The 15192-nt window shown below is 40.5% G+C and overlaps 1 pseudogene; it reads right to left on the bottom strand.

Moving 5' to 3' along the window:
- Positions 1 to 449: 449 nt before the first annotated feature.
- The window catches only part of LOC123082766 (putative disease resistance protein RGA1), a 29538-nt pseudogene continuing 14795 nt past the window's right edge, over positions 450 to 15192 (bottom strand).

Raw genomic sequence — 15192 nt, 5'->3', positions numbered from 1 at the left:
CTAGCGCCGCGACGAGTTGGAAGCAAGTTTCATACGGTCACCATAGCTGATAACCAAAAAAATGTTTTAGTTTTCAAGAACGGGAAGATATTAATTTGAGGTAATTAAAAATAATTGCAATAGTAGCATGCAGTTGGACTGTTACACGGTAAAAACTGCGAAAACACATCCAAAGATAGAAATAAGGATAGTTGCACTTCAGAAGCAATGTTTCAAAAAGAGAAATGAAACAAGAAGAAAATACCAATAAGCTTTTACATTGTTCACGAATGCATTCAAGCGAAATGGACTTCACATCAGCCTTCATATATAGCAAGGCAAGACATAGAGATGATATCAAGAAGAACAAGGAAAAAAGCTAGACCATATCCACCATGAGGAAGGCATGTTTGGTGAATTTCAGAATAAAAATGAGGATAAAATTGATATATTTATCCAGAGATTGTTAATTACCTTAGTTTTCTGAAAGCCTCCATGGTGAATTTCTTGCCGAAGATGAAACACCAATCTCCTGTCATTGGTTCACAGTCAGAACAGATATCCAACAATGCAGAGATCCAAGCAATAAATTAAGCGAGGATGAGAGTCGAAGGGTGGAGATACCTATTGCTGCCTCAGGGATGTGGGAATTTTTTTCCATTCAGGGCTTCCATGTTTTGTAATCTTCTTCTCCAGCTCTGGATGACATTCTAGAAGATCGAAGCACTTCAAGGAGGGAAGAGACGGCAGTGACTGGATTTGCCCAGCACCAAGTAGGGCAAAGCTCTCGAGAAAGCACAGGTTTTTCATTCTTGGTGGGAACGATTTCAAGTCACATGCACCAGATATATACAGACAATGCAGGGATTGGAGGTTCTGTAGCAGCCATTGTTCAGGTAAGCTCTCCATCTCAGACCCATTCATAATATCCAGCTTTTCGGTGTGGCAAAGACCTTTAGCAGCTCAAGAAGCAGCAAGGACGGTAGATCAATCTGAATAGTAGGTATCTGTAGTGAGCTGTCGGGCTCCATGCCACCAGAACCAGATGCAACTCTATTTAGCGAGGAGGACCCAGCGTTTGCAAGTGTACTGCACCTGCTGATTTTTAACCTGAAGAGTGATGGAAGTGATCCGAGCCCTCCCAAGGAAGAGGGATTCTCACATCCCTCTATGTGCACATAAGTCAGTGCTCTAAAATTCTTGAACACGTCCCTGTGTTAAGTATATATGTTGTGTTTGTCTTGTACAGGCCCAGGCCCATAGTCTAGAGTGAGGCCCAGGCCCATGTAACCTTGTATATATCTCTCTCCTCCTCAATACAGAAAACTGTTCAATCATTCTCTCTTCCTCATGTTTCCTAACATAGTATCAGAGCAGGACCAAACCCTAGTCCCTCTTCCAGCTGCCACAAATGAAATCACCGCCGGTGAGGTGATTCAGGCAGATCTATATGGTAAGGAGACATCCACATCGCTGCCCCATCCCATCTTTGTCATCAACCTTTAGGAGCTGCCCTCCAGCAACTCCTCTGTGTGTCTTCACAGCTACTCTGTGAGAATACTTCCCCTGCTCTCCAGCAAGCTCTTGGTGCCTTCCCTACTCTACAGCAAGCTCCAAGCGTTCCCCCTTCTATGCAGCAAGATCCAGCAAGCTCCTCCTTCTATCCAGTGAGATCTAGCTCATGTTTGTGGTTGTCTGCTACTCTTCTCTTGTTGCTGCCTGCAGCTGCTATCAGATTGGGTGTTTCCAGCTGCTGGCTTCTCACCACTATGGCAAGAAATGATTTCGGATTTGGTTCTTTGATCATAGATATCAAGCTTGATGGTTCAAACTACAAGGAATGGGCATTTTCTGCCCGGACTGTCTTGAGGACAACTGGTTTTGTTTCTCATCTGACAGATGATCCACCTAGTCCAAATAATGATGCAGCAAGGAAGTCTTGGCAAAAGATCGATGATCGTGTGATGGGAATTTTAATTCTGGGTGTTGAACCCTCATTCTGAATGAGTCTTGAGCATCACATTTCAGCTAAAGAGATATGGAAGTACTTTGAGCAGCATGATACGTCTCCAACGTATCTATAATTTTTGATTGTCCCATGCTATTATATTATCAACCTTGGATGTTTTATATGCATTTATATGCTATTTTATATGATTTTTGGGACTAATCTATTAACCTAGAGCCCAGTGCCAGTTTCTGTTTTTTCCTTGTTTTAGAGTATCGCAGAAAAGAAAAATCAAACGGAGTCCAATTGACCTAAAACTTCATGGGACTTATTTTTGGACTAGAAGAAGCCCACAGAGTATCGGAGATGGGCCAGGAGAGTCCCGGGCTGCCCACAAGGGTGGGGGCGCGCCCACCCCCCTAGGCGCGCCCCCTGCCTCGTGGACAGCCCGGAGGTCTACCGACGTACTTCTTCCTCCCATATGTACCCATATACCCTAAAAACTTCGGGGAGGACAATAGATGGGGAGTTCCGCCGCCACAAGCCTCCGTAGCCACCGAAAACCAATCTAGACCTGTTCCAGCACCCTACCGGAGGGGGGAATCCCTCTACGGTGGCCATCTTCATCATCCCGGTGCTCTCCATGACGAGGAGGGAGTAGTTCTCCCACGGGGCTGAGGGTATGTACCAGTAGCTATGTGTTTGATCTCTCTCTCTCTCTCTCGTGTTCTTGAGGTGGTACGATCTTGATGTATCGCGAGCTTTGCTATTATAGTTGGATCTTATGATGTTTCTCCCCCTCTACTCTCTTGTAATGGATTGAGTTTTCCCTTTGAAGTTATCTTAACGGATTGAGTCTTTAAGGATTCGAGAGCACTTGATGTATGTCTTGCGTGGGATACCCATGGTGACAGTGGGGTATTCTATTGATCCACTTGATGAATGTTTTGGTGATCAACTTGCGGGTTCCGCCCATGAACCTATGCATAGGGGTGGCACATGTTTTTGTCTTGACTATCCGGTAGAAACTTTGGGGCACTCTTTGAGGTTCTATGTGTTGGTTGAATAGATGAATCTGAGATTGTGTGATGCATATCGTATAATCATACCCGTGGATACTTGAGGTGACATTGGAGTATCTAGGTGACATTAGGGTTTTGGTTGATTTGTGTCTTAAGGTGTTATTCTAGTACAAACTCTAGGGATGTTTGTGACACTTATAGGAATAGCCCAACGGATTGATTGGAAAGAATAACTTTGAGGTGGTTTCGTACCCTACCATAATCTCTTCGTTCGTTCTGCGCTATTACTGACTTTGGAGTGACTCTTTGTTGCATGTTGAGGGATAGTTATGTGATCTAATTATGTTATTATTGTTGAGGGAACTTGCACTAGTGAAAGTATGAACCCTAGGCCTTGTTTCAACGCATTGCAATACTGTTTGTGCTCACTTTTATCATTAGTTACCTTGCTGTTTTTATATTTTCATATTACAAAAACCTTTATCTACCATCCATATACCACTTGTATCACCATCTCTTCGCCGAACTAGTGCACCTATACAATTTACCATTGTATTGGGTGTGTTGGGGACATAAGAGACTCTTTGTTATTTGGTTGCAGGGTTGCTTGAGAGACACCATCTTCATCCTACGCCTCCTACAGATTGATAAACCTTAGGTCATCCACTTGAGGGAAATTTGCTACTGTCCTACAAACCACTGCACTTAGAGTCCCAACAACGTCTACAAGAAGAAGGTTGTGTAGTAGACATCAAGCTCTTTTCTGGTGCTGTTGCCGGAGAGGTTAGCGCTTGAAGGTATATCTTTAGATCTTGCAATTGAGTCTTTTTGTTTCTTGTTTTATCACTAGTTTAGTTTATAAAAGAAAATTAAAAAATATGGAATTGAGTTTGCCTCATACGCTTCATCTTTTTAATATCTTTCGTGAGTATGATGGAAAGGAAAATTGTGCCAAAGTGTTAGAAGAAGAATGCATTAAAATATTTGAATGATGAGCATGATTGCAATGTTGTTAGTATGAATTCCTTGAATATCCATGATGCTAATGATATGCAAAGCCACAAGCTTGGGGATGCTATGTTTGATGGAGATGATATTTTTTTCCCCAAGTTTTGATGAGCAAATTTATTATGATGAGAGCATGCCCCCTATTTATGATGATTATTGTGATGACTTGTATGCTATTAAGAATTATGATAACCATGAAACTTTTCATCATGATTTTAGTTTTCAATTGGATTATGCCTCACATGATAGCTATTTCGTTGAGTTTGCTCCCACTACTATTCATGAGAAGAAATTTGCTTATGTGGAGAGTAATAAAAATTCTATGCTTGTAGATCATGAAAAGAATAATTTATGTAATGGTTATATTGTGGAATTAATTCATGATGCTACTGAAAATTATTATGAGGGAGGAATATATGCTTGTAGAAATTGCAATAATACCAAGTTTCCTCTCTATGTGCTTAAAATCTTGAAGTTATGCTTGTTTTGCTTTCCTATGCAAGTTGATTATTGTTCCCACAAGTTGTTTGCTCACAAAATCCCTATGCATAGGAAGTGGGTTAGACTTAAATGTGCTAGTCATATTCTTCATGATGCTCTCTTTATGTTACAATTCTTATCTTTTATGTGAGCATCATTGAAATCATCATGCCTAGCTAGGGGCGTTAAACGATAGCGCTTGTTGGGAGGCAACCCAACTTTATTTTTGTTCCTTGCTTTTTGCTCATGTTTAGTAATAAATAATTTATCTAGCCTCTATTACGATTGAGTTTTTATGTTTTAATTAGTGTTTGTGCCAAGTAGAACAGTTGGGAAGACTTGGGGAAAGTCTTGTTGATCTTGCTGTAAAAAAACAGAAACTTTAGCGCTCACGAGAATTGCTGCCATTTTTTTATTAGAGAGTGATATTTAGTTAATTGTTTTTGCATATGATTAATAGAAAAATTCCTCACGTCCAGCAATTTATTTTAGAATTTTTGGGGTTCCATAAGTTTGCCTTAGTTACAGATTACTACAGATTGTTCTGTTTTTTGACAGATTCTGTTTTTCGTGTGTTGTTTGCTTATTTTGATGAATCTATGGCTAGTAAAATAGTTTATAAACCATAGATAAGTTGGAATAAAGTAGGTTTAACACCAATATAAATAAAGAATGAGTTCATTACAGTACCTTGAAGTGGTGTTTTGTTTTCTTTCGCTAACGGAGCTCACGAGTTTTCTATTAAGTTTTGTGTTTTGAAGTTTTCAAGTTTTGGGTAAAGATTTGATGGACTATGGAATAAGGAGTGGCAAGAGCCTAAGATTGAGGATGACCAAGGCACCCCAAGGTAATATTCAAGGACAACAAAATCCTAAGCTTGGGGATGCCCCGGATGGTATCCCCTCTTTCGTCTTCGTTCATCGGTAACTTTACTTGGAGCTATATTTTTATTCGCCACATGATATGTGTTTTGCTTGGATCGTCATTTTATTTTATTTAGTTTTGCTTGCTGTTTGAATAAAATACCAAGATCTGAAATTCTTAAATGTTAGAGAGTCTTCACATAGTGGAATAATTATTCAACTACTCATTGATCTTCACTTTTATCTTTCGAAGTAGTTTGTTGTTGCTCTAGTGCTTCACTTATATCATTTTGAGAGTCTCTAAACAGCATGGTAATTTGCTTTGGTTATGAATTTAGTCCTAATATGATGGGCATCCAAAAGGGATATAATAAAAACTTTCATATAAAGTGCATTGAATACTATGAGAAGTTTGATACTTGATGATTGTTTTGAGATATGAAGATGGTAATATTAGAGTCATGCTAGTGAGTAGTTGTGAATTTGAGAGATACTTGTGTTAAAGTTTGTGATTCCCGTAGCATGCACGTATGGTGAACCGTTATGTGATGAAGTCGGAGCATGATTTATTTATTGATTGTCTTATGAGTGGCGGTCGGGGACGAGCGATGGTCTTTTCCTACCAATCTATCCCCCTAGGAGCATGCGTGTAGTAATTTGCTTTGATAGCTTCTAAATTTTTGCAATAAGTATATGAGTTCTTTATGACTAATGTTGAGTCCATGGATTATACGCACTCTCACCCTTCCACCATTGCTAGCCTCTCTAGTACCGCAACTTTCGCCGGTACCTTAAACCCACCATATACCTTCCTCAAAACAGCCACCATACCTACCTATCATGGCATTTCCATAGCCATTCCGAGATATATTGCCATGCAACTTTCCACCATTCCGTTTATTATGACACGCTCCATCATTGTCATATTGCTATGCATGATCATGTAGTTGACATCGTATTTGTGGCAAAGCCACCATTCATAATTCTTTCATACATGTCACTCATGAGTCATTGCACATCCCGGTACACCGCCGGAGGCATTCATACAGAGTCATATTTTGTTCTAAGTATCGAGTTGTAATTCTTGAGTTGTAAGAAAATAAAAGTGTGATGATCATCATTATTAGAGCATTGTCCCATGTGAGGACAGGATGATGGAGACTATGATTCCCCTATAAGTCGGGATGAGACTCCGGACGAAAAATAAAAAAAAAGAGAAAAAAAGAGGCCATAAAAAAGAGAGGAAAGGCCCAAAAAAATAAAAAAAATGAGAGAAAAAAGAGAGAAGGGGCAGTGCTACTATCCTTTTACCACACTTGTGCTTCAAAGTAGCACCATTATCTTCATGATAGAGAGTCTCCTATGTTGTTACTTTCATATACTAGTGGTAATCTTTCATTATAGAACTTGGCTTGTGTATTCCAATGATGGGCTTCCTCAAAATGCCCTAGGTCTTCATGAGCAAGCAAGTTGGATGCACACCCACTAGTTTCTTTTGTTGAGATTTCATACACTTATAGCTTTAGTGCATACGTTGCATGGCAATCCCTACTCACTCACATTGATATCTATTGATGGGCATCTCCATAGCCCGTTGATACACCTAGTTGATGTGAGACTATCTTCTCGTTTTTGTCTTCTCCACAACCACCATTCTATTCCACCTATAGTGCTATATCCATGGCTCACGCTCATGTATTGCGTGAAGATTGAAAAGGTTTGAGAACATCAAAAGTATGAAACAATTGCTTGGCTTGTCATCGGGGTTGTGCATGATTTAAATACTTTGTGTGGTGAAGATGGAGCATAGCCAGACTATATGATTTTGTAGGGATAACTTTCTTTGGCCATGTTATTTTGAGAAGACATAATTGCTTTGTTAGTATGCTTGAAGTATTATTATTTTTATGTCAATATTAAACTTTTGTCTAGAATCTTATGGATCTGAATATTCTTGCCACGATAAAGAGAATTACATGGATAAATATGTTCGCTAGCATTCCACATCAAAAAATTCTATTTTTATCATTTACCTACTCGAGGACGAGCAGGAATTAAGCTTGGGGATGCTCATACGTCTCCAACCTATCTATAATTTTTGATTGTTCCATGCTATTATATTATCAACCTTGGACGTTTTATATGCATTTATATGCTATTTTATATTATTTTTGGGACTAACCTATTAACCTAGAGCCCAGTGCCAGTTTCTGTTTTTTTCCTTGTTTTAGAGTATCGCGGAAAAGGAAAATCAAACGGAGTCCAATTGACCTGAAACTTCATGGAACTTATTTTTGGACCAGAAGAAGCCCACGGAGTATCGGAGATGGACCAGGAGAGTCCCGGGCTGCCCACAAGGGTGGGGGCGCGCCCACCCCCCTAGGCGCGCCCCCTGCCTCATGGACAGCCTGGAGGTCTACCGACGTACTTCTTCCTCCCACATATACCCATATACCCTAAAAACTTTGGGGGGGACAATAGATTGGGAGTTCCGCCGCCAAAAGCCTCCGTAGCCACCGAAAACCAATCTATACCCGTTTCGGCACCCTTCCGGAGGGGGGAATCCCTCTCCGGTGGCCATCTTCATCATCCTGGTGCTCTCCATGACGAGGAGGGAGTAGTTCTCCCTCGGGGCTGAGGGTATGTACCAGTAGCTATGTGTTTGATCTCTCTCTCTCTCGTGTTCTTGAGGTGGTACGATCTTGATGTATCGCGAGCTTTGCTATTATAGTTGGATCTTATGATGTTTCTCCCCCTCTACTCTCTTGTAATGGATTGAGTTTTCCCTTTGAAGTTATCTTATCGGATTGAGTCTTTAAGGATTTGAGAACACTTGATGTATGTCTTGCGTGGGATACCCGTGGTGACAGTGGGGTATTCTATTGATCCACTTGATGTATGTTTTGGTGATCAACTTGCGGGTTCTGCCCATGAACCTATGCATAGGGGTGGCACACGTTTTCATCTTGACTCTCCGGTAGAAACTTTGGGGCACTCTTTGAGGGTCTATGTGTTGGTTGAATAGATGAATCTGAGATTGTGTGATGCATATTGTATAATCATACCCATGGATACTTGAGGTGACATTGGAGTATCTATGTGATGTTAGGGTTTTGGTTGATTTGTGTCTTAAGGTGTTATTCTAGTACGAACTCCAGGGCTGTTTGTGACACTTATAGGAATATCCCAACGGATTGATTGGAAAGAATAACTTTGAGGAGGTTTCATACCCTACCATAATCTCTTCGTTCGTTCTCCGCTATTAGTGACTTTGGAGTGACTCTTTGTTGCATGTTGAGGGATAGTTATGTGATCTAATTATGTTATTATTGTTGAGGGAACTTGCACTAGTGAAAGTATAAACCCTAGGCCTTGTTTCAACGCATTGCTATACCGTTTGTGCTCACTTTTATCATTAGTTACCTTGCTGTTTTTATATTTTCATATTACAAAAACCTTTATCTATCATCCATATACCACTTGTATCACCATCTCTTCGCCGAACTAGTGCAGCTATACAATTTACCATTGTATTGGGTGTGTTGGGGACACAAGAGACTCTTTGTTATTTGGTTGCAGGGTTGCTTGAGAGAGACCATCTTCATCCTATGCCTCCTACGAATTGATGAACCTTAGGTCATCCACTTGAGGGAAATTTGCTACTATCCTACAAACCACTGCACTTAGAGTCCCAACAACGTCTACAAGAAGAAGGTTGTGTAGTAGACATCAAGCTCTTTTCTGGCGCCGTTACCGGGGAGGTTAGCGCTTGAAGGTATATCTTTAGATCTTGCAATCGAATCTTTTTGTTTCTTGTTTTAGCACTAGTTTAGTTTATAAAAGAAAACTAAAAAATATGGAATTGAGTTTGCCTCATACACTTCATCTTTTTAATATCTTTCGTGAGTATGATGGAAAGGAAAATTGTGCCAAAGTGTTAGAAGAAGAATGCATTAAAATATTTGGCACTAAATATTTGAATGATGAGCATGATTGCAATTTTATTAGTATGAATTCCTTGAATATCCATGATGCTAGTGATATGCAAAGCCACAAGCTTGGGGATGCTATGTTTGATGGAGATGATATTTTTTGTCCCCCAAGTTTTGATGAGCAAATTTATTATGATGAGAGCATGCCCCCTATTTATGATGATTATTGTGATGACTTGTATGCTATTAAGAATTATGATAACCATGAAACTTTTCATCATGATTTTAGTTTTCAATTGGATTATGCCTCACATGATAACTATTTCGTTGAGTTTGCTCCCACTACTATTCATGAGAAGAAATTTGCTTATGTGGAGAGTAATAAAAATTCTATGCTTGTAGATCATGAAAAGAATAATTTATGTGATGGTTATATTGTGGAATTAATTCATGATTCTACTTAAAATTATTATGAGGGAGGAATATATGCTTGTAGTAATTGCAATAATACCAAGTTTCCTCTGTATGTGCTTAAAATCTTGAAGTTATGCTTGTTTTGCTTTCCTATGCAAGTTGATTCTTGTTCCCACAAGTTGTTTGATCACAAAATCCCTATGCATAGGAAGTGGGTTAGACTTAAATGTGCTAGTCATATTCTTCATGATGCTCTCTTTATGTTGCAATTCTTATCTTTTATGTGAGCATCATTGAAATCATCATGCCTAGCTAGGGGCGTTAAACGATAGCGCTTGTTGGGAGGCAACCCAACTTTATTTTTGTTCCTTGATTTTCGCTCATGTTTACTAATAAATAATTTATCTATCATCTGTTACATTGAGTTTTTATGTTTTAATTAGTTTTTGTGCCAAGTAGAACCGTTGGGAAGACTTGGGGAAAGTCTTGTTGATCTTGCTGTAAAAAAAAACAGAAACTTTAGCGCTCACGCGAATTGATGCCATTTTTTATTGGAGAGTGATATTTAGTTAATTATTTTTTCAGATGATTAATATATAAATTCCGCACGTCCAGAAATTTATTTTAGAATTTTTGGGGTTCCATAAGTTTGCGTTAGTTACAGATTACTACAGACTGTTCTGTTTTTGACAGATTCTGTTTTTCGTGTGTTGTTTGCTTATTTTGATGAATCTATGGCTAGTAAAATTGTTTATAAACCATAGAGAAGTTGGAATAAAGTAGGTTTAACACCAATATAAATAAAGAATGAGTTCATTACAGTACCTTGAAGTGGTGTCTTGTTTTCTTTCGCTAGCGGAGCTCACGAGTTTTCTGTTAAGTTTTGTGTTGTGAAGTTTTCAAGTTTTGGGTAAAGATTTGATGGACTATGGAATAAGGAGTGGCAAGAGACGAAGATTGAGGATGCCCAAGGCACCCCAAGGTAATATTCAAGGACAACAAAAAGCCTAAGCTTGGGGATGCCCCGGATGGCATCCCCTCTTTCGTCTTCGTTCATCGGTAACTTTACTTGGAGCTATATTTTTATTCGCCACATGATATGTGTTTTGCTTGGAGCGTCATTTTATTTTATTTAGTTTTGTTTGCTGTTTGAATAAAATACCAAGATCTGAAATTCTTAAATGTTAGACAGTCTTAACATAGTGGCATAATTATTCAACTACTCAATGATCTTCACTTTTATCTTTCGGAGTAGTTTGTTGTTGCTCTAGTGCTTCACTTATATCATTTTGAGAGTCTCTAAACAGCATGGTAATTTGCTTTGGTTATGAATTTAGTCCTAATATGATGGGCATCCAAGAGGGATATAATAAAAACTTTCATATAAAGTGCATTGAATACTGTGAGAAGTTTGATACTTGATGATTGTTTTGAGATATGAGGATGGTAATATTAGAGTCATGCTAGTCAGTAGTTCTGAATTTGAGAGATACTTGTGTTAAAGTTTGTGATTCCCGTAGCATGCACGTATGGTGAACCGTTATGTGATGAAGTCGGAGCATGATTTATTTATTGATTGTCTTCCTTATGAGTGGCGGTCGGGGACGAGCGATGGTATTTTCCTACCAATCTATCCCCCTAGGAGCATGCGTGTAGTACTTTGTTTTGACAACTAATAGATTTTTTCAATAAGTATGTGAGTTCTTTATGATTAATGTTGAGTCCATGGATTATACGCACTCTCACCCTTCCACCATTGCTAGCCTCTCTAGTACCGCGCAACTTTCGCCGGTACCTTAAACCCACCATATACCTTCCTCAAAACAGCCACCATACCTACCTATCATGGCATTTCCATAGCCATTCCGAGATATATTGCCATGTAACTTTCCACCGTTCCGTTTATTATGACACACTCCATCATTGTCATATTGCTATGCATGATCATGTAGATGACATCGTATTTGTGGCAAAGCCACCATGCATAATTCTGTCATACATGTCACTCATGAGTCATTGCACATCTCGGTACACCGGCGGAGGCATTCATATAGAGTCATATTTTGTTCTAAGTATCGAGTTGTAATTCTTGAGTTGTAAGAAAATAAAAGTGTGATGATCATCATTATTAGAGCATTGTCCCATGTGAGGAAAGGATGATGAAGACTATGATTCCCCCATAAGTCAGGATGAGACTCCGGACGAAAAATAAAAAAAGAGAAAAAAAAGAGGCCATAAAAAAGAGAAAATGCCCAAAAAATAAAAAATATAAAAAATGAGAGAAAATGAGAGAAGGGGCAGTGCTACTATCCTTTTACCACACTTGTGCTTCAAAGTAGCACCATGATCTTCATGATAGAGAGTCTCCTATGTTGTCACTTTCATATACTAGTGGGAATCTTTCATTATAGAACTTGGCTTGTATATTCCAATGATGGGTTTCCTGAAAATGCCCTAGGTCTTCATGAGCAAGCAAGTTGGATGCACACCCACTAGTTTCTTTTGTTGAGCTTTCATACACTTATAGCTCTAGGGCATCCATTGCATGGCAATCCCAACTCACTCACATTGATATCTATCGATGGGCATCTCCATAGCCCGTTGATACACCTAGTTGATGTGAGACTATCTTCTCGTTTTTTCTTCTCCACAACCACCATTCTATTCCACCTATAGTGCGATATCCATGGCTCACGCTCATGTATTGCGTGAAGATTGAAAAGGTTTGAGAACATCAAAAGTATGAAACAATTGCTTGGCTTGTCATCGGGGTTGTGTATGATTTAAATACTTTGTGTGGTGAAGATGGAGCATAGCCAGACTATATGATTTTGTAGGGATAACTTTCTTTGGCCATGTTATTTTGAGAAGACATAATTGCTTTGTTAGTATGCTTGAAGTATTATTATTTTTATGTCAATATTAAACTTTTGTCTAGAATCTTATGGATCTGAATATTCTTGCCACGATAAAGAGAATTACATGGATAAATATGTTCGCTAGCATTCCACATCAAAAAATTCTATTTTTATCATTTACCTACTCGAGGACGAGCAGGAATTAAGCTTGGGGATGCTGATACGTCTCCAACATATCTATAATTTTTGATTGTTCCATGCTATTATATTATCAACCTTTGATGTTTTATATGCATTTATATGCTATTTTATATGATTTTTGGGACTAACCTATTAACCTAGAACCCAGTGCCAGTTTCTGTTTTTTCCTTGTTTTATAGTATCGCAGAAAAGGAAAATCAAACGGAGTCCAATTGACCTGAAACTTCACAGAACTTATATTTGGACCAGAAGAAGCCCACGGAGTATCGAAGATGGACCAGGAGAGTCCTGGGCTACCCACGAGGGTGGGGGCGCGCCCACCCCCCTGGGCGCACCCCCTACCTAGTGGACAGCTCAGAGGTCTACCGACGTACTTCTTCCTCTCATATATACCCATATACCCTAAAAACTTTGGGGAGGACAATAGATCGGGAGTTCCACCGCCAGAAGCCTCCGTAGCCACTGAAAACCAATCTAGACCCGTTCCGACACCCTACCGGAGGGGGGTATCCCTCTCCGGTGGCCATCTTCATCATCCCGGTGCTCTCCATGACGAGGAGGGAGCAGTTCTCCCTCGGGGCTGAGGGTATGTATCTGTAGCTATGTGTTTGATCTCTCTCTCTCTCATGTTCTTGAGGTGGTACGATCTTGATGTATCGCGAGCTTTGCTATTATAGTTGGATCTTATGATGTTTCTCCCCCTCTACTCTCTTGTAATGGATTGAGTTTTCCCTTTGAAGTTATCTTATCGGATTGAGTTTTTAAGGATTTGAGAACACTTGATGTATGTCTTGCGTGGGATACCCGTGGTGACAGTGGGGTATTCTATTGATCCACTTGATGTATGTTTTGGTGATCAACTTGCGGGTTCCGCCCATGAACCTATGCATAGGGGTTGGCACACGTTTTCGTCTTGACTCTCCGGTAGAAACTTTGGGGAACTCTTTGAGGTTCTATGTGTTGGTTGAATAGATGAGTCTGAGATTGTGTGATGCATATCGTATAATCATACCCACGGATACTTGAGGTGACATCGGAGTATCTAGGTGACATTAGGGTTTTGGTTTATTTGTGTCTTAAGGTGTTATTCTAGTACAAACTCTAGGGCTGTTTGTGACACTTATAGGAATAGCCCAACGGATTGATTGGAAAGAATAACTTTGAGGTGGTTTCTGTTGGGGAACGTAGTAATTTCAAAATTTCCTACGCACATGCAAGATCATGGTGATGCATAGCAACGAGGGGGGAGAGTGTGTCCACGTACCCTCGTAGACCGAAAGCGGAAGCGTTAGCACAACGCAGTTGATGTAGTCGTACCTCTTCACGATCCGACCAATCCAAGTACCGAACGCATGGCACCTCCGAGTTCAGCACACGTTCAGCTCGATGACATCCCGCGAACTCCGATCCAGCAGAGCTTCACGGGAGAGTTCCGTCAACACGACGGCGTGATGATGGTGATGATGTTGTTGCCGACGCAGGGCTTCGCCTAAGCACCGCTATGATATGACCGAGGTGGAATATGGTGGAGGGGAGCATCGCACATGGCTGGGAGAGATCAACAGATCAACTTGTGTGTCTTGGGGTGCCCCTTCCCCGTATATAAAGGAGGAAGGGAGGAGGAGGCCGGCCCTAGGAGGGGCGCGCCAAGGGAGTAGGATTCCTACTCCTAGTAGCAGTAGGTTTCCTCCTTTCCTAGTCCAACTAGGAGAAGGGGGGAAAGGAGGGGAGTGGAGAAGGAAGGGAGAGGGGGGCCGCGCCCCAAACCCCTTGTCCAAATCGGACTGGGCTTGGGAGGGGTGCGCGCCACCTCCTGGCTGCTACCTCTCCTTCCCACTAAGGCCCATTAAGGCCCAATACTACTTCCCCGTATTCTCATAACTCCCCGGTACTCCAAAAAATACCCGAATCACTCGGAACCTTTCCGATGTCCGAATATAGTCGTCCAATATATCGATCTTTACGTCTCGACCATTTTGAGACTCCTCGTCATGTCCCCGATCTCATCCGGGACTGCAAACTACCTTCGGTACATCAAATCACATAACTCATAGTACAAATCGTCACCGAAACTTTAAGCGTGCGGACCTTACGGGTTCGAGAACTATGTAGACATGACTGAGACATGTCTCCGGTCAATAACCAATAGCAGAACCTGGATGCTCATATTGGTTCCTACATATTCTATGAAGATCTTTATCGGTCAAACAGCTTAACAACATATGTTGTTCCCTTTGTCATCGGTATGTTACTTTCCCGAGATTCGATCATCAGTATCTCAATACCTAGTTCAATCTCGTTATCGGCAAGTCTCTTTACTCGTTCCGTAACACATCATCCCACAACTAACTCATTAGTTGCAATGCTTGCAAGGCTTAAGTGATGTGCATTACCAAGAGGGCCCAGAGATACCTCTCCGACAATCGGAGTGACAAATCCTAATCTCGAAATACGCCAACCCAACAAGTACCTTCGGAGACACCTGTA

The sequence above is a fragment of the Triticum aestivum genome, chromosome 4A (genome assembly GCF_018294505.1).
Source record: "Triticum aestivum cultivar Chinese Spring chromosome 4A, IWGSC CS RefSeq v2.1, whole genome shotgun sequence".
NCBI classification, from domain to species: Eukaryota; Viridiplantae; Streptophyta; class Magnoliopsida; order Poales; family Poaceae; genus Triticum; species Triticum aestivum.
Note: the sequence above shows the minus strand (reverse complement) of the source record. Positions and strands in the feature narration are given on the sequence as shown.